Here is a 26478-nt window from a genome sequence, read left to right on the forward strand (position 1 = left end):
ATAAGTTATGATGTTTGATGTTCAAATTATTAAAGAATATATATTTGATAGAAAGTATAGGTTATATCGTTTGGTGAAATATGTAATAAAGAAGCTGTGGCCTATTTTCACAAACTCTGTCTGATGTTGCATTATTGGGATGTAAAAGGGGGATAGTAAAAGGGACACTATACACAACTACCCACTACGTCCACACATGTAACATTGTATTTCTGTGTGTATGTGGGTTGCTATATTGTATATGTTCATGAGTAGTTTGTGTCACATGATGTGTTTGGTGTGTGTATGTGTTGGACCGCTTGTGGTATTGCATGTGAGATGGGGTTGTGTGCGTGTATATGGATTGCCAGTGGTGTTGTGTTTGTGGGGGCAGTGTGTGTGTTTTTGTGTGTGGGCTGTTTGAGGGGGAGGTTTATTCTGCAGGTCTGTGTATATCTTGCATAATGGCTTCCCTGGTGTCCACTCCAGTGCACATTCCTTTTCACACGTGCTGGGAGGACGTTTTCTGCGATCACTTCCTCTAAGTTCTGCAATGCGTAAATTGACGATTATCCCTCACCACCTGCAATCACCATTCAGGTTGCACAAACAGGAATCTGAAGTCTCACTGGGACTGCTGATAGGCCAGAGTCTGTTTGGCTCTGGCAGCAAAGAGTGTTGTGCACGGCACACATTCCATAGGTAGCTGAACCCTACTCTAGAACATGACTGGGAGGTAAGACCCATCTAAGGATTCTCTTGCTGCAGCTCTAGACCCTGACTCAACCAGCTATCGGTTCTGATCTAAACATTTCCACCATACCCCAAGAAAAGGAGACCCCCAGGTTTATGCCAGAGCACTCAACATTCTTGGTTTTACTGTGCTTTCTATGTGTTCACAGACCAGGCTTGCTTACATTGACAATATATAATTGCTAAGTAATGACACCTACCAGCAGATATATCACAACATGCCGATTTTGGTAGAAGAGTCTAAATTTTCGGGTCCTGTCCTACCATCCTACTTTTTTTTCCTTGGTGTCCCACGTTGGTGACCATGATCTCTGCATGGTCTGCCCTCAGTGGGCTTGTTCATTCCCGGCTAACCTGTCAATTCTTCAAGCAGAGACAGCCCCCCTTGGCAATTTGCATCACTGACCTATCTCCTTCTACCATGCCCACCAAAGTTGACGTGACTATAGAGCACTGCGTGATGTAGAAGAAACAATTTAAAATGACTCCCTTGTAAACTGTGTTTTGTAAATTTCTAATTTGAGAGAGATGCTAATACTCCCGTATATAGAAAAATTACAGTGTTGTTTGGATAGAGTGGGTTCTAAAGGACTCACAGACTATCTAAAACCAATATATCGAGATATAAACGAAGGCGCAGTAATCACAAGTATGTACCTAGCACACAAATGGTATTCCCAAGTATTTAATTCTAGAAATGACTAATCACTGAATCACAGTCTGCTGTCCAGACTGCCGTTCCCCTTTTGGCCATCATGTTCCTCTTTTCATTTAGAAAATAATACAATATACATAAATAAAAAACTGTGTGTCCGCATGGAAATAAAGGGACACTCCAAGCACCATAACCACTTTAGTTTACAGGTGTATCATTACAGTTCAGAATATTATTGCAGAGAAGTTTGAATGATTACAGCCCATTGTATAATCACAGGTTATTGTATTATCACAGCTCATTGTATAATCACAGGTTATTGCATTATCACAGCTCATTGTATAATCACAGCTTATTGTATTACAGCTCATTGTATAATCACAGGTTATTGTATTATTACAGTTCATTGTATTATTACAGCTCATTGTATTATTACAGCTCATTGTTTTATTAAAGTGTATTGTATTATTAAAGCTCAGTGTATTATTACAGCTCATTGTATAATCACAGGTTATTGTATTATTACAGTTCATTGTATTATTACAGTTCATTGTATTATTACAGCTTATTGCATTATTACATCTGATTGTATAATTACAGGTTATTGTATTAGTACAGCCTATTATTAATAATAATAATAATAATAATATTATTGCCATTTATATAGCGCCAACAGATTCTGTAGCTCTTTACAATATTATGAGATGGGGGATTTAACTAGAAATAGGACCATTACATGCAAACTTACAGGAACAATAGGTTGAAGAGGACTGTGACAGATCCCTCTGTCTGAGCACTATCTTGCTGGTTCGTGTATTTCATATGTATTCGTGGAATTACCTGCCAGTACTCCCCCGTTCGTTTATTTCTTATCCTACCGAACAAAACTACCGAACGGCCGGCCACTCAGAAGAGAAGTGTGCTGCTGGTTAACCTATTGGCCTCAATTAGAACGTTGTGGTTAACCGCAGACACCTCTTAATTGGAACCGTATGCTGGATGGTCGTCGTTCGTATGTCTACCACGAGGCGGCAGCCATTTTAGACGCACGAATGAATCATCAATAATCTTATGGAACCCAAAACGGACACTTTTTCTCCCGAACACCGCTGAAACCGCCGACCTCCCTTCTTGGTCCTCTGGCATACGAACGCCGGTCCGTTCGGGACTTTTTATTTCACGAATGGACTTAACCCAGATAGTCATCCCATGGAGCCTATTCGTATACCGAAAGAACAATGTGAAAGACTTTGGCTCCATGGCGATTGAACTGTGTGTATTGGATCTGAGCGCCATTCGGTAGTAATGTGCGCTCAGATCTAGGCTATCTGGGGATACGTTATATGTACGGAATATATTTGGTAGTTTTACAGTTATTGAATTTTATGTATTTTTATTATACCATGTAAAATGGCGTTTTGCCTCTATCCATGGAGATAATTGGATTTCTTCCCAAATATCTCCAGGATAGAGAGGAGGGGTCTGCTTGTACAAAGGGAGTGTTTATACCTGAGCCACTGTGATTGGCTACTGTACCATACTTGTCCCAGTCTTCCATCTGGTCCCCTAGGGGAGTGTCCACCAGGTGGGTAGCCCTCAATAAAGCAGATTCCTGTTTTACCCTCAAGACAGAGCTTGGTCTCGTGTTTGGGAGGATTACAATTTGTATTATTCTTTTGCCTGTTCCAGGAGAGAAGGATTTCGTATGATTCTCCGTTCGGGAGTTTGGAGCATTCCCTTGTATCCAGTTCGGGAGTTTAGTGTTCTGCAGTAGCTGTGCCTGTGTCTCTGGAAGGGGAAGATCTACTAAACGGATTTTGACCCCTTTTATGCCTGGGGGTGCCGTTACAAGGACCCTGCTCAATCGAGCTTACAGTCCATTGTATTATTACAGCTTATTGTATTATTAACAGGGGGCAGTCCTAGTATTGCGGTATTAGTGGGGGCAGTCCTGGTATTGGGGGGGGGGGTAGTCCAGTTATTGTGATATTTAAGGGGCCGTCCTGGTATTGTGGTATTAAAGGGGCAAGGTATTGTGGTATTAAGGGGGGCAGTCCTGGTATTTTGGTATTAGTGGGGGCAGTCCTGGTATTGTGGTATTAGTGGGGGCAGTCCTGGTATTGTGGTATTAGTGGGGGCAGTCCTGGTATTGTGGTATTAGTGGGGGCAGTCCTGGTATTGTGGTATTAGTGGGGGCAGTCCTGGTATTGTGGTATTAGGGGGGGGGGGAGTAGTCCTGGTATTGTGGTATTAGTGGGGGCAGTCCTGGTATTGTGGTATTAGTGGGGGCAGTCCTGGTATTGTGGTATTAGTGGGGGCAGACCTGGTATTGTGGTATTAGTGGGGGCAGTCCTGGTATTGTGGTATTAGTGGGGGCAGTCCTGGTATTGTGGTATTAGGGGGGGGGGAGTAGTCCTGGTATTGTGGTATTAGTGGGGGCAGTCCTGGTATTGTGGTATTAGTGGGGGCAGTCCTGGTATTGTGGTATTAGTGGGGGCAGTCCTGGTATTGTGGTATTAAGTGGGGGCAGTCCTGGTATTGTGGTATTAGTGGGGGCAGTCCTGGTATTGTGGTATTAGGGGGGGCAGTCCTGGTATTGTGGTATTAGTGGGGGCAGTCCTGGTATTGTGGTATTAGTGGGGGCAGTCCTGGTATTGTGGTATTAGTGGGGGCAGTCCTGGTATTGTGGTATTAGTGGGGGCAGTCCTGGTATTGTGGTATTAGTGGGGGCAGTCCTGGTATTGTGGTATTAGGGGGGGGGGGGTAGTCCTGTTATTGTGGTATTAGTGGGGGCAGACCTGGTATTGTGGTATTAGTGGGGGCAGTCCTGGTATTGTGGTAGTAAGGGGCAGTCCTAGGAGTAGGCAGTCTGGATGAGATGAGATTTTTGTGCAGAGTAAATAAGCCCTCAGCTGAGCGATGAACAGAGTGTGAGCAGGAGGTACGTGAATGTTGCTATGTAAACGTGTATACAGAAGGTTAGTGAATACAGTATGTATATTAGTTTGTATATTGTGTGAATATGTAATAATAGGGGATCTATATGTGAATTTTTAAAAAGTATTAATGAGGGTATATATTCCTCTTCACATTCTGCACGCACAGTTGTTAGTGTGCACATTGTATGTATATGGTTGTAGCATGTTTATAGGTGCACTGTGTGTGTACATTGTACCTATGTGAGTTCTGTGTATATGTGTGAGTATACATTGTGTGCGCACTCAGTGTATGCGGGTAACTGTGTATATGTGTACATTGTGTATGTGTGCGTTGTATGACAGTGGGAATTGTGTATATGTCTACGTTGCTTATGTGTGCATTGTATGATAGTGTGTTCTGTGTATATGTGTACGTGTACATGGTGTATGTGTGCATTGTATGATAGTGGGTTCTGTGTATATGTGTACATAGTGTACATGGTGTATGTGTGCATTGTATGATAGTGGGTTCTGTGTATATGTGTACATAGTGTATGTGTGCATGGTATGATGGTGTGTTCTGTGTAGATTGTGTATGTGTGCATTGTATGATAGTGGGAATTGTGTATATGTGTACATTGTATGACAGTGGGAATTGTGTATATGTCTACGTTGCTTATGTGTGCATTGTATGATAGTGTGTTCTGTGTATATGTGTACGTGTACATGGTGTATGTGTGCATGGTATGATAGTGTGTTTTGTGTATGTGTGCATTGTATGATAGTGGGTTCTGTGTATGTGTGTACGTGTACATAGTGTATGTGTGCATTGTATGATAGTGGGTTCTGTGTATAAGTGTACGTGTACATAGTGTATGTGTGCATGGTATGATAGTGGGTTCTGTGTATGTGTGTACGTGTACATAGTGTATGTGTGCATTGTATGATAGTGGGTTCTGTGTATATGTGTACATAGTGTATGTGTGCATTGTATGATAGTGGGTTCTGTGTATATGTGTACATAGTGTATGTGTGCATTGTATGATAGGGGGCTGTGTGTATATGTGTACACTGTGTATGTGTGCATTGTATGATAGCGGGCTCTGTGTATATGTGTACATTGTGTATGTGTGCATTGTATGACAGTGCGGATTGTGTATGTGCGGATTGTGTATGTGTGCATTGTATGACAGTGGGGATTGTGTATGTGTGCATTGTATGACAGTGGGGATTGTGTATGTGTGCATTGTATGACAGTGGGGATTGTGTATGTGTGCATTGTATGACAGTGGGGATTGTGTATGTGTGCATTGTATGACAGTGGGGATTGTGTATGTGTGCATTGTATGACAGTGGGGATTGTGTATGTGTGCATTGTATGACAGTGGGGATTGTGTATGTGTGCATTGTATGACAGTGGGGATTGTGTATGTGTGCATTGTATGACAGTGGGGATTGTGTATGTGTGCATTGTATGACAGTGGGGATTGTGTATGTGTGTGTAGCAGAGCTCCGATACCACGACTAGGTATCTCCGCAATTCCTTCATCGAAGCTGAAAGAAGCCGTATAATAATCCAAGACCCCCAGCAACTAGACGACACACAGCTCTGGGTGTCACCTGATTTTATTTTGGCCACACACAGCTTTTATGCACTGACCCCCAGCATGGGGTTTCCATATCAAAGTTACACGGGGACCAGGAGTCTCTTTTCTGAGAGATAATGGAGTGCGAAAATTATAACTCAATTATCTCTGTTACAGGAAAACCTACAATATTGCTAAACACCCCAAAAATACATATTAATAACATAGGAACCCCACGGAAGTCATATCACCGAATAACTGGCGTTTGAGCACCCACTTTGTTGAAATAGCGCTGAGACCCCTTCGGTTGTTTGGAATCGCCATTCCAATGAAGGTTTGAACGGTCGGCAATGAGGTGATATCCCAAAATATTTACACAGAAAACAAGGCAATGATCGGTCAAATTTTGGGGTTTTTCACACGAACATCGGTGAATGCTCCCCCCTGACTATTAGCGAGCGAATGCTCCCCCTGTTCGGTAGTTCATGCCTCCCGAATGCCGTTCTCCTAACTGTTTGGAAAGTTGGACGGGCATCGATACAAGTTCCCCGGGTGTTCTGCATATCCGAGATACAGTTCCATGACGTCGACGACCATGTACCGCTACCTGCGTTCGAGAGACAAAATGGCTGCCAATTCTTGGAGCACATGGATTTGGTTATACGAACAGCGGCCACACAGGGAAATCACTTGAACTAATTGCTCATTTGTGGTTAACAGCCAGGGGTGGTGGGTGGTTAGGTGTCAACAAGGGGACCCCACAGAGCCGAACAACCAGGAATAAAAGTGTCTTTAGGGCATCCATTCCGCTACAGTGTACATTGTGTATGTGTCTATTGTATGACAGTGGGAAATGTGTACATTGTGTATGTGTGCATTGTATGACAGTGGGAAATGTGTACATTGTGTATGTGTGCATTGTATGATAGGGGGCTGTGTGTATATGTGTACATTGTGTATGTGTGCATTGTATGATAGGGGGCTGTGTGTATATGTGTACATTGTGTATGTGTCCATTGTATGACAGGGGGCTCTGTGTATATGTGTACATTGTGTATGTGTCCATTGTATGATAGGGGCTCTGTGTATATGTGTACATTGTGTATGTGTACATTGTATGATAGGGGGCTCTGTGTATATGTGTACATTGTGTATGTGTACATTGTATGATAGCGGGCTCTGTGTATATATGTACATTGTGTATGTGTCCATTGTATGATAGGGGGCTCTGTGTATATGTGTACATTGTGTATGTGTACATTGTATGATAGGGGGCTCTGTGTATATGTGTACATTGTGTATGTGTACATTGTATGATAGCGGGCTCTGTGTATATATGTACATTGTGTATGTGTCCATTGTATGATAGGGGGCTGTGTGTATATGTGTACATTGTGTATGTGTGCATTGTATGATAGGGGGCTGTGTGTATATGTGTACATTGTGTATGTGTGCATTGTATGATAGGGGCTGTGTGTATATGTGTACATTGTGTATGTGTGCATTGTATGACAGGGGGTTCGATGTATATGTGTACATTGTGTATGTGTGCATTGTATGATAGGGGGCTGTGTGTATATGTGTACATTGTGTATGTGTGCATTGTATGACAGTGGGTTCTGTGTATATGTGTACATTGTGTATGTGTGCATTGTATGATAGGGGGCTGTGTGTATATGTGTACATCGTGTATGTGTGCATTGTATGACAGTGTGTTCTGTGTATATGTGTACATTGTGTATGTGTGCATTGTATGATAGCGGGCTCTGTGTATATGTGTACATTGTGTATGTGTGCATTGTATGATAGGGGGCTCTGTGTATATGTGTACATTGTGTATGTGTGCATTGTATGATAGGGGGCTGTGTGTATATGTGTACATTGTGTATGGTGTGCATTGTATGATAGGGGCTGTGTGTATATGTGTACATTGTGTATGTGTGCATTGTATGATAGGGGGCTGTGTGTATATGTGTACATTGTGTATGAGTGCATTGTATGATAGGGGGCTGTGTGTATATGTGTACATTGTGTATGTGTGCATTGTATGATAGGGGGCTGTGTGTATATGTGTACATTGTGTATGTGTGCATTGTATGATAGGGGGCTGTGTATATGTGTACATTGTGTATGTGTGCATTGTATGATAGGGGGCTGTGTGTATATGTGTACATTGTGTATGTGTGCATTGTATGATAGCGGGCTCTGTGTATATGTGTACATTGTGTATGTGTGCATTGTATGATAGCGGGGTCTGTGTATATGTGTACATTGTGTATGTGTGCATTGTATGATAGCGGGGTCTGTGTATATGTGTACATTGTGTATGTGTGCATTGTATGATAGCGGGGTCTGTGTATATGTGTACATTGTGTATGTGTGCATTGTATGAATAAATATAAGTGAATACAAACTCTAACTATATAAATGATATACGGTAACTGTATATATAAGCTGGAGGTAATGTGTGCCGGGCTGTATGCGAGGGGCTCCGTGTGCCGGGCAGGACCATATCTCTCCTGCTTATTGTATGGGATGAATTCAATGAAGAAATATGTTTAAAGTCTGATCATATTATAAAACGTTCAAACCGTGCATTACCAGCTTAACAAGAAATCCCAACTTTCTGGGTTCGGTATTCATTGAACAGCCATTTCCTAATTTTCTGATATTTTAAAAAGGTTTCAATAGTAATTAGTATTTGGTTTTAAACGATCTGAACTAGATATGGAGAGTGTAAACTAATTGTGGGACTGAAACTCCCCGCCTTACTGCTACTGCCATGCATTTTACAACAAAGGAGTCCGCTTGGACAAATTCTGCCAGACTGCTATGCTTCCAGGACTTTGAAATCCAATTTGAATTCACCATGAATTCCTACTTTAATGACTACCCCCTGCTAGCCTCCTGCCCAGAGATCGTGGCCCTCTTATGGACTCAGCCCAGACACTGGACCCCTGCATAGACTTTGTGTTAGACAGCGCCATCTGTTGGTGGAAGGTTGCAAGTCACAGTTATGTGCGCTGGAAGATGTGTGTGTGTGTGTGTGTATTTGCATTTACTTGCATATTGTGCCAGTGGGGGCAGGAAGCTGTGATTTTACTGTCAGACGTCCGGACTTTCCTGCCTTGTGACAGTTATATTTTATTGTGTTGTTACCTATATGTTTTTTATATTTTATGTATTGGTTTGAGTTTGTCACCATAACTTGAATCAGGGGTCAAGTCCTGGGGAATAAAGTGTGGGAACTCTCCCAAGACCCCCCCCCCAAATAATATACACTCATATATATATATATATATATATATACACGCGTGCACACATACACTAACACACACATACTCACAGGCACACATATACACTCACAAATTATTACCTACCTGGAGAGCTGGCATGGACCTGTCTCCATGTCAGATACAGCGAGGGTGCTGTGTTCTCTCTGCTCCCTCTCGCCACGCGGGTTGTCTGCTAATGCTGGGTGCCGCAATATGACGTCATATTCTGTCTCCCAGCATCAGCAAATGGCACGCAGCGAAAGGGAGCCGTGTCTGACATGGAGACAGGCGCCCGCCGGGGGGGGGGAGGGGAGGTCCATCAGGCCACCTCTTGGGCCCCCCTTCCCCATGGCAGGGAGAACACGGGGGGCATTTGGGCATTGTGCCTGCAGGAACAGCGGGAACGGCGTTCCTGCTGTAAAAAAAGGGCAGGAACGCCGTTCCCACGCATTCCTGCAGGACTCGAGCCCTGACTTGAATGCAATGTGCTTCCAAGCTACTCCCGATTTGAAAGAGATTTAAAAAGAGGTTCCTTTTGGATAAGCATTTAACTCTTAATGAAGTAACATTTCTGGTGAAATGTGCGGTGAGGAAGGAGCCTGCCTTTCCTTCTGTGGGCTTAATTTGAAAACTCAATAGCTCTTGTTTTAAATGCGTGAATGTATTGAGATGGGGGTTTTACTGTGGCACTTTCTGTTTCATTTATGTAGATCTTTAGCTTATGTTATCTTTATTTGAACATCGAGAAGGAAAGTGACTGCAGAGTGAGGCTAAGCTGACTCTGGAGTAAAAAAGTGGACTGTAGCGGATGGCATTGAACTGTCCTAAAAATTGCATTTATTCCTATGTGTTCGGTTGACTTTTAACATGTATATGTGAAGTGTATGCAGCATTCGTCTGATTGTTCGTAAAATCACTCCAGTTATTATGCGAGTGAAACTACCAAACAATCAGACCACCCCAGGAGTAAGTGTGCCTCCAATTACCGTTCGCAACAATGTTGCAAACGGTTAATTGGCAGTTCGTGTAGTGGGTTCTTTGTTCTCTGGGTGGCCGCCATTCGGGAGACGAACACGTGGCGGCGGCCATTTTAAACCCCCGAACAGCGGTGTTTTGCCGTCGAGTGTCTGGAACCCAAATCGGACACTCTGTTAGGAAAACACCGCTGAGACCTCCACAATGCCGCCAATTCGTGTACAAATTACCGAATGGCCTCCCGTTCGGTAGTTTGAACCCCACGAACAAGGGGATTTACCCGAAACCTCCCCAGCTCTCCTAACATAAACCATTCGTGTGTTTCATTCCCTTTTCTGTGACCGACCGCAGGGCCAAAACACATGGAACCCTTTTCGGATGTTAAACCCAGCGTGGTCGGTCTTTTTAGTACTTCCATACTAAATTTCCTGAACCCCTGGCCCGATCTGGGTGATTTTTGGATATGTGTCTCACCCAGATCAGGGCTACCAGGGGATGTAACATTTAAATGGGTACCCCTATGTTTAGGGGTACATCCAGAAACCCTGGGAATTTGTGTCTTGTATAATGGGATTGTGTCACACTAAGAGGAGGGGATGTGTGGGTGGCAACTCGTGTATGATTGTCTACTGTAATAATTATTGTAAATCCCTCCCTTGCATGGGAGAATGCTTTATAAGGAAGTTGAGTGGATTAAAAGTCAGTTCTGCTCCTGATGCTGTGTGTCGTCCAGTCATTGGGATCCGTATTGGGATATTCGTGGATTACCTTGCTTGCTGTAATTATTATTCTATGGTATTTTATAACTTGTTCCTGAGCCTTACTGGGATCTTTAGTGGAGTTAACCTGTGAAAGACCAGCTCTCCGCTACATTGGTTGGCAGCGCCGTGATCCAGACTCACAGAGGAATGCCAATGGAGTACGGATGGAGATTGACTATTCTACACTAAAACGCTCCACGCTAAAAGATCTCCTGGAAGCAAGGGGTATTCCAGCCAGCAACAAAACTAAAGATGTTCTTACTGCTGAAGTCATGGCAGAATACCGCACAGATGGTGGTTCGGTTCCTGAACATAGTGATGCAGTGGAAGGACAAGAACAAATGGAATTTCAAAGGCAGCTACAATTTAGGTTGTCCTTTTATGGGGAGAATCCACCAGCAGAGATCATCTCCAGGACGATGACAGAGGTCCAGGAGTTTGTACTGAGGCAAAGGATAACGTCAACCCCAGAACGCAGCGCTGCAGTAAACACGGTACAAGAGGGTAAGCCAAAAATACCTTACCAAGCATTTAAAATGTATGTAGACGCAGAGGAGGACATAGATGCATTCCTCCAGGATTTTGAAAGACTGTGTGCCTTGCATAAGATCAGTGCAGAAGATTGGGTTCCCATTTTGGCTGGGCGATTAACTGGGAGAGCAGCAGAAGCTTATCGTACTGTACCAGACGAGGAAATCTGGGACTACGGTAGAGTAAAAGAAATTATATTGGCCCGGTATGCCATCACACCAGAGGCATACTGAAGGCGGTTCAGGGAATTAAAGAAAGCGGAGAAAGACTCACATGCTGAGTGGGCTTGTAGACTACAGCGGGCGGCCCTCGGATGGGTACAGGCTAGCAAAGCACGGTCCAACAAATGTTGCTGATGGAACAATTTTATGATGGGTTATCAACAGATGTCCAGGAATGGGTAAGGGACTGTAGCGGAGCTGCAATATTAAATCCCAAGATCTCCGCTGGTATAGAAGGTAATCCAAAGTAAAGCGCTGGAAAAGAAGGCAATATCCCAAATCCCCCAGTAACCGGACGAAACACAGTTCAGGGAGTCAACTGACAATTTTATTCACGGCTGTTAGCCTATGCATGCTCTCTATTCTAAAACCCACGAATACATTTTTACACCAGGTTAACACAGCTATTTCAGACAACCTTTAAATGTGGCTAGGTTTGCCACAGGGACCGTAACCCTACATCCCTCACGGAGGCAGCTGGGAAAGCAGACGACTACCTGGAAGCTCGCAGGCAACAAAAAACGGTAGTCCCAAAGATCACAGTAATCCCTTCGGAGGGACAAACTACCCCACAGTACCGCCACGACAACTACCACCACCTACTGCACATTCCGCCAGCCTAGCTCAGTGCAGTGTCATCAGTGCCAGAGGTGGGGACACTACAAGAGGGAGTGTCCTCAGCTGCGAGACCGATCTACCTGGATAAGGCCAGGTCCACCACCACCACCGAGAGCAGCCGCACACCACTACCAGGAGGAGACACCTGCCGCCTATGGCTCCGCAGTCCCCGTCACTACAATAGAACAGTGGGAGGTATTACATGAAGCCAACCTGCTACAAGCCAATGCAGATAATCGCCAACACCACAGGCAAATGGTATACCTGGAGGGAAAAGCGTTGCAGTGGCTCCGAAACTCAGGAGCCACCATAACCCTGGTAAAAAGCCACTTGATCTCTGACAAGGCCAAGACCAGCAGGACTGTAGCCGTCAGGGTTGCTGAGGGAGCTGTCTACCAGCTGAATACCGCAAGAGTACATTTGCATTGGGGAGCGGGGTCGGGAAATGTAGAGGTGGGGTTGATGCCACAGTTACCCGCAGAGGTGGTACTGGTACGATTTGGGAAAGCTCACTTCTGCTTTTGAGCCCCAAACCACAACCACTGAAGAAGCACATCCAGTGGTCACCAGGCAACAGGCCCGCACCCAGGACTACAACACACTGCCGGAGGTTCAGGTAAGAGAGCCTTCCCCTTCCCTAGACTGTGTATCCTGGGTCCCTCCTAACGAATTTGCGGCAGAGGTGATCAAAGACCCTACCCTACAGGTATATAGAGATAAAGTCACCTCTGACCAACCTGGGGCGGAGGGGGAAAGATTTGTATGGGATAGGCAGTTGTTATACAGGGAGTCAGACCAAAAGGTAGCGGGGTCAGACCCGATTGTTTTAAGGCAGTTAGTCGTACCACAGAGGTACCGGGCCGAATTGCTCCGGATAGCTAACGATATTCCGCTATCCGGGCATTTGGGGGTCAGTCGTACCCGATACGGACTGACCCAGAGTTTCTTTTGGCCAGGAGTTTGCCAGGAAGTAAGTAAATATTGCAGTGCATGCGATACGTGCCAGAGGGTAGGGAAGAGGGGGGACCGGCGGAAGGCGAAGTTGCATCCGCTACGTTTTAATTGAGGAACCATTTCACAGAATAGCCGTAGATATCATAGGCCCCCTTCGGAAACCTAGCCCTTCGGGCAAGAAATAATTTTTTTTTTTTTTTTTTTTTTTTTTTTTTTTTAAAAAGAAAAAGGTTTATTGTAAAATTAAAATTCAGTTACAGTTTTTCTTTAAATTTTTTTTTCCTATGTAGATGGCTTTATTGAGTCACTTCTCCTACGTGGTTGTAACACAGATACCATTTAATAGAGGTACACCCAGTTGTGTAGGTAAAGTGGATTTCACAAGATAAATGTTAAAGATACATGGTGTTGTTCAAATCTATAACATACTGCCTGAGATCTTATCACATATGTAATTTGAGTGCTCAAACCGGGCACTTAAGTACCAGCATGACTGCAAGTTCAGGGTGAAATGGTGTACAAAATTAAGGAGGCTCTGTCACACATACAACCTTCTCCCGTCCAAAATGAGTATTTCATAAAGATAAAATCTCTATGAAATACATTGACTGTGTTGGGATTTCACTGAAATTCCAACACAGTTAAACGCTATATTAAGACAGAGTAGGGAATAATTTTGTTGTAGGAATTTTCCTACATTTGACAAAAAGGTTAAGCTATCTTTTGTCAAGCCCCCAGCCGTGAAAGGGGACAGGCGCAAGGGACAGGTTCAGGTCAGTATAACGCACCTTCCCCTGCAGCCCTCATCCACTGTACTGCCAACAGAGCAGTCCACATCGGGGGTCTATGAAAATGATCCAAGGACCCCAGACTGTGACAACCACGTTAAATGAAATTAGTTGAAATAGTCCGGGTTATTCACTAAAATTAGAATTGAAAGTGAATCTCAATTTTTAAATTTGAAATTAGCTGAACTGCAAGAATAGCCATCTCCGATAACTTTCTAGATCAGCTACATTGCCCTAAAAATGTTAAATTCACTTTGAATTCTCACCATAGTGCATAACCCTGGTTGGGTAGGATCTGTGTATTATTAGAGTGCAGGTGGTTCTGTAAATTCCAGAATTATTTGACTTGCTTTAAACTAATGAAATGCTTTGCCTTCACTGTCTACAGCAATACATGGTTCACGGCCTCCTTAACCCCTTAAGAACCAAACTTCTGGAATAAAAGGGAATCATGACATGTCACACATGTCATGTGTCCTTAAGGGGTTAAAGCCAGCAATTCTGAGAGTCTCCAGCTTTTTTTGCAAGTTTTCATGCTGTGCGTGCCGTGTTTCATAGCTTTTCTTTTTTTTTTTTTTTTTTTTTTTTAAATTCTTTATTTTATTGTGCATGAAAAATACAACGATACCAGCAAAGCCACAACAGCTATTGCCAGTTTTTAGTTCCACATTTACAGACAATTGTATGGCTTATCTGAACAATGCACATTTTTATTTTAAAGCAGTTTCAACAATAGTTAAATCAATACGTCAGTTGTAAGGTAGGGCAAACGAGGTGCAGGTTCCGGTTAACTGACTGACTTATTGTGAGGTGCTAGTGTCACCAGCTTGGTAAACTGAGGCATATCCTACGTGTGTAAATTTAAGATTCAAAATTAAAATACAATGGGTATCCCTGAGCATAACAGTGCTAACAAACCGAACAAACTGAGGCGTGCATACTAGGTGTAACGAGGCTATGCATACTGTGGCACTAAGTATACCTGTCAAGAGTGGTGTATGACATCTAAATTGTCAAGATGGAGGGTACACGCTAGGTATGTGGTATACTGTCATCTGAGTATAGGAGGGAAATCTACATTTTTATTCTGACATGACTCTCATACAAGGCTGCAGTGAGATAGATATATATGGAACAATTCGAGTCGACAAAGAAAGCTTAGCTTAATACAATGTAAGTCCCCTAGAGGGTCCCCCAATTAAGCGTGTAAGAGGTCTTGAGAACGGGTCATCGTAAGGGCAGATGGCATATCAACATTGTGCTTGAGCGAGAGCTAGTCTCTTCAAGACCAGTGCCAGGGGAGTCTGTTGCCCATCAAGTATGTGGGTGGTCGACACCGCATGTTCCCTGTGTGCAGGACCCGGGACATGCCAGCCACAGATCCCGAACACAGGGACAGCGAGGGCCACAATAAACATACACGTAAATACCACAGTAGAAGAGATTAAAACAAAAAGAAAAAGGAAAACAAAAACAACTCAGCACAAAAAGCAAAAAATGCATTGTAGCCTGTTTAGGGGCAATATTGTGTGAGCTGTGGTAGGCTGGTCTAATAAGAGAGCAGACAGGAATACCGTTTTGTGTCTATCCAGTAAAATTGGCATGAACACAGATTAAGTCCCGCTCCGTCCGCCAGGATGGGGGCTGGTAAAATATAATAGTATCTTCAGCCGATGCCCAGGGACGGGAGGCTGACAGCAGGTAGGTGCTTAAGTCCGTGTCCACTGCTTCCCCTGGAGATCTGCTGCGGCGTTGTTGCGGTGAGGAGAATAGTTAATCTCTGAGGCACTGCCAACTGTGATCTATTGCATTTTGTTATGCATAGTCCTGGATGCCGAGCCGTTTGGCCCAGGCCTGAAACATGTGAGGGTGCTTTCTTGCCGTGCGGCTGGCAGAGCTTCTTCTTCCGTTTGGTCTTGTCCAGACACTTTGCTTGTGAGGTAGGTCGACAGGCCCCATGAATCAGTCGCTTAGGTTTTACTTTTTGTTGCGTGTTCGTCTGGTGCTGTCGGCGTGGAGTTCTTGCGGCTCTCTGCATGGGTGAGTGGCGTGTACCTGGAGTTGAGGCTTGTGAAGAAGGCTTCGCTGTGAGGCGCACAAGGAGATAAGTGCTCTCTGTGCGGTTAATGCCCTGTCGTTGCTTTGGCCGCCGAGTCACACTGTCCTGCACTCGCTCTAGCGGTGGTGGCGCTTTGCTCGGGTGCTTTACTTGCTTGCGAGGTGGTGCCGCCGTTGTGGCTGATATCAGTGCTGGGTGTGAGTTTCTTACCCGCAGTCGCTCCCAGAATCTCCGGCACACTGCATCGAATTTGGCCTTGAAGGCCGCTGCCCATTCTTCAGTGGTCTGCTGCTTCAGGTCTGTGGTCCCGCTGTCGGCCATCTTAGCTAGGCCTCGCGGGGCCGTCTGGACAGCTTTATGTCGGGTGGTGTGCCAGAGGTGGATGCTATCTGTGTGTTGGTGGACCGGGATGACCCCCACCGGTCCAGGGGGGGGGGGGGGAGAAACAGGAGCCTCTTTCGTGGCGGGGGGAGAGCGGCCGTCTCTCCCGCTCCAGCCTTCAAGTAGGCCTCAGTTGCTTTTCGGGCAAATATTGCTTGTTCCGTTGCTTAATAGGTATCTTTGTACTCCGCTTATTGTGTCCTTTCAATTGCTGGCCCTGTTGGGCCAGTTGGTCGCCCGCCGTTTGGGTCGTGTAAAATGGTTTTCCATGCGGGCCATTACAGGAGCTCTGGAGATTGCGACCGCACGGCTCTGCGGCTAGGCCCCGCCCCCAAGAAATAAATTTTAACTGTTGTGGATTATGCCACCCGATATCCAGAGGCGGTGGCCCTGACAAATATACACGCCGAAACCGTGGTCGAGGCCCTGATGCAGATTTTCTCCCGGATGGGGTTACCCAGGGAGATCATCTCGGATCACGGTACTCAATTTACCACAGAGGTCACTCAGCACCTCTGGAGATTTTGTGACGTTAAACCCATAATCAGTGCCACATACCATCCCCAGACCAATGGGCTCTGCGAACGGTTCAATGGTACATTAAAACAAATGCTCCGAACCTTCGCCGAGACCCACAGGGACTGGGAGCGATTCCTGCCCCCCCTCCTCTTTGCTTACCAGGAGGTGCCGCAGGAGTCAACCGTTTTTTCCCCATTTGAGCTGTTATTTGGGAGGAGAGTAAGAGGACCCCTAGACCTTATTAGAGAACATTGGGAGGGAGACCGGAGCGCAGACGGTACCCCATTGTACCATATGTCTTGGTGCTCCGAGATCGACTGGAGGCCCTAACTAAGACAGTAAAGGAAAACCTTCAGGCGGCTCAGATGCGCCAATGCACCTGGTATGATCGGGGCGCCAGGGACCGTAGCTTCCAGGTTGGGCAGAAAGTTGTAATTTTAAAACCTGTCCGACATGACAAGCTACAGGCCGCCTGTCAAGGCCCTTATAAAGTCGTGGAACAGAGATGTGACACCACTTATATAATTGGCCCCTGCACAGGAACTGGAGGGCGACGCATGCTCCATGTGAACATGATGAAGCCCTACCAGGAACGCTCAGAGGAGGTGACAGCTATTTGTGCACCCAACTCCGACGAGTTTGACAGCCTTCCCCTCCCAGATCTGCTGGGAGACGGTAAGCTGTCTGGAGATTTAGGAGAAGATGTGCTGGGAGACCGGCTGAGCACACAGGAACAGCTGTTGAGAGAGAAGCAAGACACCTTCTCTAATGTACCTGGATACACTCCTCTGGCCACTCACCGGGTGGAAACCCCAGGGCAACTGCCCATGCGCCAGACCCCATACCGCATCCCTGAAGCGGTACGTGAGAATATGCGCAAGGAGATCGATGAGATGCTCCAACTGGGGGTGATTGAACCCTCAGACAGCCCCTGGGCTTCTCCAGTAGTCCTCGTACCAAAGCGGGACGGTACGACCCGCTTCTGCGTGGACTACCGGAGGTTGAACGAAAAGACCATATCAGACGCTTATCCTATGCCCAGGATAGATGAACTGCTAGACCGGATGGCCAGAGGCCAATACCTCACTACTATTGATCTGTGTAAGGGGTACTGGCAGATTCCCTTGGCTCTGGACGCCATTCATAAGTCGGCCTTTGTCACCCCATGCGGCCTGTACCACTTTCAAGTCATGCCGTTTGGGATGAAAAACGCTCCGGCTACCTTCCAGCGGATGGTGGACCGACTCCTAGATGGGTTCCAGGACTACACCTGTGCATACCTAGACGATATTGCCATTTTAAGCAATACCTGGCAGAAGCACTTGGCCCATGTAGGAGCGGTTCTAGACAAGATTAGGGAGGCCGGTCTGACGTTAAAACCGGCCAAATGCAGTATAGGAATGGCTGAGGTACAATACCTAGGACATTGAGTGGGCTGTGGAAAGCAGAAACCAGAACCAGCCAAAGTAGAGGCCGTAGCCCAATGGCCCACTCCTAGGACTAAGACTCAGGTGCTAGCATTTCTCGGGACAGCGGGATACTATAGGAAGTTTGTCCCCAATTACTGACTGCGCCCTGGCCAAACCCCTTACTGACCTGACCCGTAAGATCCTTCCCCGCCAAGTAACCTAGACCCCGGAGTGTGAGCAGGCATTCCAACATCTGAAAACTGCACTTATCAATGCCCCTGTCTTGGAAGCTCCTAATCCAACTAAACGTTTTCTTGTTCACACGGACGCTTCTGTGTTTGGATTGGGGGCAGTGCTGAGCCAAGTCGGGGCCGATGGCGGAGAACATCCCGTGGCTTACATCAGTCGCAAGTTGTTACCCAGAGAAGTAAGCTACGCCGCCATCGAAAAGGAATGCCTGGCTGTGGCGTGGGCCCTAAAGAAGTTGCAGCCGTATTTGTATGGACAGCCCTTTTCTTTGCTCACGGATCACAACCCGTTAGTATGGCTGAACCGGGTGGCTGGGGACAATACCAGGCTGCGGCGCTGGAGTATGGCGCTGCAGCCCTTTGACTTTAACATTCAGTATCGCCCGGGCAAACAAAATGGAAACGCTGACGGGTTGTCTAGACAAACAGAAAAATGATCCGTGAGCACCCCGGACATCCCCAAGCCGATCCGTGCTGGATCAGACTGTGTATGCCGGCTTGTGGGCAAGGGGGAGCAGTGTAGCGGATGGCATTGGGCTGTCCTAAAAATGGCATTTATTCCTATGTGTTCGGTTGAATTTTAACATGTATATGTGAAGTGTATGTAGCATTCGCCTGATTGTTCGGTAAAATCACTCCAGTTATTATGCGAGTGAAACTACCAAACAATCAGACCACCCCAGGAGTAAGTATGCCTCCAATTACCGTTCGCAACAATATTGCAAACGGTTAATTGGCAGTTCGTGTAGTGGGTTCTTTGTTCTCTGGGTGGCCGCCATTCGGGAGACGAACACGTGGCGGCGGCCATTTTAAACTCTCATTCACCGCTGTTTTGCCATCGAGTGTCTGGAACCCAAATCGGACACTCGGTTAGGCAAACACCGCTGAGACCTCCACACTGCCGCCAATTCATATACAAACTACCGAACGGCTTCCCGTTCGGATGTTTGAACCCCACGAACAAGGGGATTTACCCAAAACCTCCCCAGCTCTCCTAACTTAAGCCATTCGTGTGTTTCATTCCCTTTTCTGTGACTGACCGCAGGGCCAAAACACATGGAACCCTTTTCGGCTGTTAAACCCAGCGCGGTCGGTCTTTTTAGTACTTCCATAAATTTCCTGAACCCCTGGTCCGATCTGGATGATTTTTGGATATGTGTCTCACCCAGATCAGGGCTACCAGGGGATGTAACATTTAAAGGGGTACCCCTATGTTTAGGGGTACATCCAGAAACCCTGGGAATTTGTGTCTTGTATAATGGGATTATGTGTCACACTAAGAGGAGGGGATGTGTGGGTGGCAACTCGTGTATGATTGTCTACTGTAATAATTATTGTAAATCCCTCCCTTGCATGGGAGAATGCTTTATAAGGAAGTTGTGTGGATTAAAAGTCAGTTCTGCTCCTGATGCTGTGTGTCGTCCAGTCATTGGGATATGTATTGGGATATTTGTGGATTACCTTGCTTGCTGTAATTATTATTCTATGGTATTTTATAACTTGTTCCTGAGCCTTACTGGGATCTTTAGTGGAGTTGATCTGTGAAAGACCAGCTCTCCGCTACATGGACTAAACGGGCAACAAACATGGGCATAACCCAAGGCGATAAGCAGTAGAGAAAAGTCCCGAAAGTCAGAATTGTTGGGAGGGGGAGCGAGAGTCCAGCTTCCAACAAAAACTAACAAAGGGTGTGCCCATAAATTAGAGTATATAACTCAAAACCCATGGTATAGGAAATGTCGATAAAACATAATAAATCTTTAATGGAGAAATATAAAAAATCTGTACTAGATAACTTTTGCTCACCAGAGGTTAAACAACGTTTAGGCGATATTCCCCTTTCCAGACGCCCAGGCAGCTACTACAAACACCAATCTCCTGAACTGAAAACACAGGAACACTGGAAATAGCCGAACAGGAAAAAACATACGAAAGGTTTACACTCCTGGCAGTCAGCATACAATCCAATTCCCCCAATAACTAGACGACACTTCGTTTTGAGGGTCAAGCAGAATCTGACTGTACTGGCACATACAGTCTCTTTTATTCCCAATCCACAAACATAGTACAGCCCACAGGGTTTTACAGAACAACCAATCAATCCGTACAATACACACAGACACTCCCACACAAAATCCTCCCCTCTGCCTGTGAAATGATTACTGAACACAATGGGTAATATCATTATCACAGGCAGAGGAATACAGTTTTTACACAATATTAATAACTTCTAAAATATACATGCCACAAACATAAAACATATATTTTCATAATCAGCATGCGAGAAATAAACACATACTCAAAAATCAGGGCAATCGGTTCAGGGGTTAAAAAGTTAGGTGGAAGTCCTTTATGACCGACCGCAAGCACATTTTCATGCCCAAAACAGTTACATAGATTTGGGCTGTGCGGTCGGTCTATTTCAGGCTGAAAAAATGACTAAGTCCCATTCGAACGAGCGTTCGAATCTTTGAACGGGACTTAGTCTCTGCAGCTGCAAAATCATTGTGGGAGAAGGTAAGGCTCAGCGGTGTTCGCGGAACTGTGTAGCCGATTTCAGTTCCATGAATTTGGCTACACATACCGCTGACCGCATGGAATGAACCAAGATGGCTGCCGCCACGTGTTCGTTTTTCAAATGGCAGCCACTTCGGCACTTCAACGGCATTCGAAGTGCCAATTTAAAAGTACAAACCCTTTCTCTGGGAGGTAAAGGGCCAGCAGCGACACACCAAAAATCCATTATGCCCAAATCTGTTATTTCAAGGGCCAAACCTCCCAGGGACCATAATCACATGGCAAGAGGCTGGCAAGCAGTCCTCTCCAGGCACAAGTGGCTGGTTCCGCCACAATAACCAAAAAAGTGCTACAAAATGAAAAAGTGAGAAAAGTGCTAAGTCTGGGTGTTAAATGGAGTCTACCTGGTTAGTCTCAAATATATTGAAAAATGGAGTTAGTTGCTCCTTAAGAGGATAGAATAACAGACATATGAAGTAATATAGATGTAGAGCAGGTAGACTGTATAACTGCCAGGGGGCGCAGATAGTAGGGTTAATGGGATATTCATAGGAATTTGAGTAATAGGTACTTATATGTAGCTTGAAAATCCTGCATGTATCTAGGGATAGTGTTCAGAGCCTCTATTATAGGGGGAGATGTGGATGGAACAGAATCTCCCACTTGTGGCCTGAGTCTAAACTAAACCTCACACTAACTAGATTAAAATGATGATTTGGGAGAGCAGTGAAATGGTATAAACTGCCTTCCTAATATAAATTGCTATATAATAGATACTCAGTTGCTTATACAATAGATATTCAAAAGGTAGCCAAGAGTCGCAATGCAGTGGATAAAGGTATAGACGTCTTGAGTGGGTATTTATAAGTCATCCATCTATAGGTCTAGACTACCAAATATCTCCACCTGCAAAGATATCAGCAACTCAAATGCCAAAGTAATAAAAGAAATCGAGGAAGATATCTTATCCCCTTTGAAAGTAAAAATGAAAAGTACACAAAGTAGCTATCAATATCCAAATAGAAAATTAACCAAGTAGGGATACAATATTGCTGTGAAGAAAAGTATTCAGCAATCCCTAATGAATCTTAAGGTTAACCCTAAGATAAATGCAGAACGGGTATACAGTCTAAAGACCCATAAGTCTCCTATCTCGTACTTGTTCTACGCTTCCCAGGCAGAGCTGTCAATATTACCCTACTAACTCATAGTCATCAATGTTTCTAAGGCAAGACTGGCAAAAAGAACCCATAGTGAATTAAAATTCTAGCCTAAATCTGGCGTCTTGCTCAACGCGCGTTTCGGCGCTATGTGGCGCCTTTGTCAAGAGCGGTGAGATTAGTCAGAACCCGCCGAGACTTTTAAGGGGTAAGAGCCCGCCCATCAGGATACGTCATGCGGCCAATCCTGGGCCGCCACGTAAAAAGGGGTAGGCCAAACGTTAATCAGTTGCATGAGAGGTAAATAGAACCGCCCCCAGGAATACGGACTGAATGAATCAAAATAACCGGGGAGGAACATGTGTAAATTCATAAGTAACAAGGTAATAATATCGATATAATCGCGGTACTAGTAGATCGCTATGTTGGACGTCTCAATTAACCCCTAAGTCTCTGAATTAAAATCGGAATAGTAAATAACTATTGGAGTGGCTCATTCATAAATAAATCTCCAAAAGTGTAAAATAAAATGACATTATTTCACCATGTGACTTGGCAAGCTAATTTAAATTATAATGTTAAGACACTCCCGGCCTAAAGGAGTGAGCTTCCCCTTTGCTGACATGCAGGCACGGCTGTTTTAGAACTCCAAACTCCCGAACGGGAACCAGGGGAATGCGCCTATCTCCCGAACAGCATACTTAATAATACTCCAAACTCCCGAATTGTATTTCCACGAACCGCTGCTAACAGACAAAACGATATAGTATCCAAGCGGCTTACGTTCCCAGCAGTCAGTCTCTATCCGTGTATAGTAAATCCCCCCAATCACGAGACCAAGCTCCGTAGTTGAGGGTAAAACAAGAACTGGCTTTAATGAGGGCTACCTGCCCGTATTTATGCAGGTCTCCCACTTGGTGGACACTCCCCTAGGGGATCAAATGGGAGACTGTAACAAAGGACAGACAGGTATCATTTTAGGACATACAGTCACAATACTTTCCCACAATGCATCCCGGCTTCCTCTCCTCTGCCCTGGAGATAATTGAGAAGTAATTCAATTATCTCCCAGGACAAAGGCAAATCGCCATTATGCACGTGGTGAACACAGGATCGCGGATTACTTTAAAATGTACAGTGTGACAAATGGTACAATAAATATATGCATGTAACATATCCTGCACATTATTAGGTGAATGGCACTCAGACCACACGAATACAGTTTAATCGCCATGGAGCCAAAGTCTTTAATTCCACGAACAGGCTCCATGGCATAGCTATCTGGGTACTTTCACATAGATTATGTTTTATTTTACAAAGTCCTGAACACTCGGCCGTTCGGTTCACGAACGGAGCTGAAGACCCGTAGGCTGGTAGTTCAGCGGTGCTTAGCCGAAAAAGTGTCCGTGTTTGGTGTATGGAAGCCGGGCAGAACAGCGCTGCCTGCCCGGTGAGCTCCATAACACCGCCATTGTGTGGCGGTTAGGTGTAACCACGACCACTCAGTAACAATCAATTAAGCTGCGGTTAACCGCAGATACTGGGTGGTCAATTGCCGGCACACGCCAGCTTCCCGGTGGTCGCGCAATCGGTAGTGGTTCAGGAAACAATGTGGAGAACCAAGGGGCTGTACGGGCAAAGAAAGAACCGAACAAACAGACGAATGGAGGGAGGAGAAACATAATCCAAAGACAGACGGTTCTGTCACATATATTTGTGGTATCCTAGAGATGGAAAATGCAGTAAAGTGAAGGTAAGTTTACTAGTTGGTTTATCTGAAAACTCATTATCTCATAAATAAAACTAACTGCAGATAGGAGACCAATGTTTATAAATGCCTAAAGGCCAAAAGTGAAAAAACAACTTTAATATTATAAGAATGTAGAGTTCAGAACATTCTGAACAGTAGGCACAGAAACCATAAAGAATTTAATAAGTTTGAAATTACCAAATAAAGTAAACATATATGTAAAATAAGAAAAGATAATAAGAAAAAATGGTTAGAAATATATACACTTGGTGGTTCCCAAAAGTCTACAGATATATATAGTAGAGCCTAAATGTTATAGAAAGGGGGAGAATGAAAATCCTTAGTTAAGACCTTTTGGACTCAAGGTTTTAAGTTGGTAAATCCAAAAGCATTCTCTTTGTCTAAGAAATGTATCATAGTCCCCTCGCCTAGTGTTCTTCTTGACTAGTCCCAGACTGCAGAAGCGTAGCCCCTTAGGGTCGCTAGCATGATATTTGCGAAGGAGTCTTGAAATGGGATTTTCAGTCAAGTTCTTGGATGATCTGATATGCTCCTGTATCCGTTTCTTAAAAGGGCGAAATGTTTTGCCCACATATTGTTATTTACATTTACAAGTCAATAAGTATATACCTGCCGTATTACAGTTAAAGAAGGAGGTTATGACAAATTCCTCCTTCTCTAGGCTGTCTTTCACTCTCATAGAGTTTTGATAAATTTACAGGTAATGCATCTCCCACAACCATAGGTTGGGAGCCATGTTGTGGGGGGGGGGGGGGGGAGCCATGTTGTGGGGGGGGTTCCAGTTTTCAAATGACTGGGGACTAACAAGTCTCGTAAGTTTTTTTCTCTACGAGCCGTGATGGTAACGTTTGGGGCTAGTACTTCTTGAAGATGTGAATCACCAGTTAACAGTGGCCAGAAGCGTCTAATGGAACTTTTTACATTCTCCCAGCCTGCATCGTAGGTAGCTATTGATCGAATAATCCCCTTGGGGTCTTCTGATGGCTTCTGGGTGTTCCCACTAATCAGGCTGTTACGGTCTGAATCAAGGGCTCTCTTATATGCCCGTTTAAGGCATCTATTACGATCTGAATCAAGGGCTCTCTTATATGCCCGTTTAAGGCATCTATTAGGATTACCTTTCGCCTTAAAATGTCTCCTTAGTACTCTGGCTTTAATGTTAAACTCGGCGATGGTACTGCAATTACGTCTAACCCTGAGATATTGGCCTGTTGGGATGCCTTGTTTGAGAGGTGTCGGGTGGAAGCTGTCCCATTTCAAGAGATTGTTAGACGCAGATGGCTTACGGTAGAGAGTGGTGTGTATTTTATTTTCAACTGTAATGGAGATCGTTAGGTCCAGAAAGTTTAAACCCCCGAATTCATTAGTAAATCTTAGATTTTCATCGTTGATATTAAGAATCCGGACAAAATCATTTGAGACTAACCAGGTAGACTCCATGTAAGTATCAAATGCAAAAGGGTAATAAGCGCTCTCTTCTCAAGGGTGAGCAGCAGTTCACCAACAAGGTGTTCCCTCTACCTTGTGATAAATGGACAGATAAAATAGAAAGGTGAACAGCGCTAAAGATCAGAAATTGTACATACGTTTAGTAGAAATACTGGCCAGCGGAGTAACTTAAAAAAAAGGAGAAACAAAGATACAAATAATGGTACAGTATGTATGAACGATATAATTCCACAAGAACAAAGGTGTTATATTCACACTCACACTTTGAGGAGCTATATCAGCTCGGTGTTAAGAGCTTGGACGGAATAATCCCCGTCTATGGATTTCTTGAGGTTCCAGATCGTTGGTGAGTTTATAGGTGTAAGTATTCGTTATATGAAAAACAAGAGTAAAATACGCCACATTGTCTAGTACGTAAATATAAAATATTATAGTAAGAGTAGATGATCCTACTTACATATACTAGAGCAACGACCTGCTCTAGTTTGGAGAATTTCAGGTGGAATAATCCCCGCCTCGGGATATAGTGGACCCAGGTATAGCAGCAAAGCAGTATTAAATAGGAAGGAGGACAAAAAAAATGACTGGATGGTTTAAAAATTATATATACTTTAATACAATAAGTAAAAAGTGAATAATACACTATAAAACCAGTCCTGTATAAAAGTCCAAAATTCTTCCTCACTTGACGCGTTTCGCCGAAGCTTTCTCAAAAGCTTCTCACTTTTTTATAGTGTATTATTCACTTTTTACTTATTGTATTAAAGTATATATAATTTTTATATATTTTAAGTCCTTCGGATGGGACTTTGTAACTTTTCAGGAAAGAAATAGACCGACCGCACACCCTGAATCTGTGGAACTGTTTTGGGCATGAAAATGTGCCTGCGGTCGGTCACAAAGGACTTCCGACTAACTTTTGAACTAATGGAAGGATTTGCATGATTTTTG

The 26478-nt window shown here is 44.6% G+C and overlaps 1 protein-coding gene across 3 annotated transcripts in view; it reads left to right on the forward strand.

The window, feature by feature from the left end:
- The first annotated feature begins 4268 nt into the window (after positions 1–4268).
- The window catches only part of SLC4A2 (solute carrier family 4 member 2), a 245456-nt gene continuing 223246 nt past the window's right edge, over positions 4269–26478 (forward strand). For 2 of the 3 annotated variants that reach the window (XM_063452938.1, XM_063452942.1), the window contains exon 1: positions 4345–4365. The gene's annotated coding sequence lies outside the window, so the exon portion shown is untranslated. The other variant, XM_063452939.1, reaches the window with a different exon arrangement.

Source organism: Pelobates fuscus, chromosome 4, assembly GCF_036172605.1.
Source record: "Pelobates fuscus isolate aPelFus1 chromosome 4, aPelFus1.pri, whole genome shotgun sequence".
Taxonomy (NCBI): domain Eukaryota; kingdom Metazoa; phylum Chordata; class Amphibia; order Anura; family Pelobatidae; genus Pelobates; species Pelobates fuscus.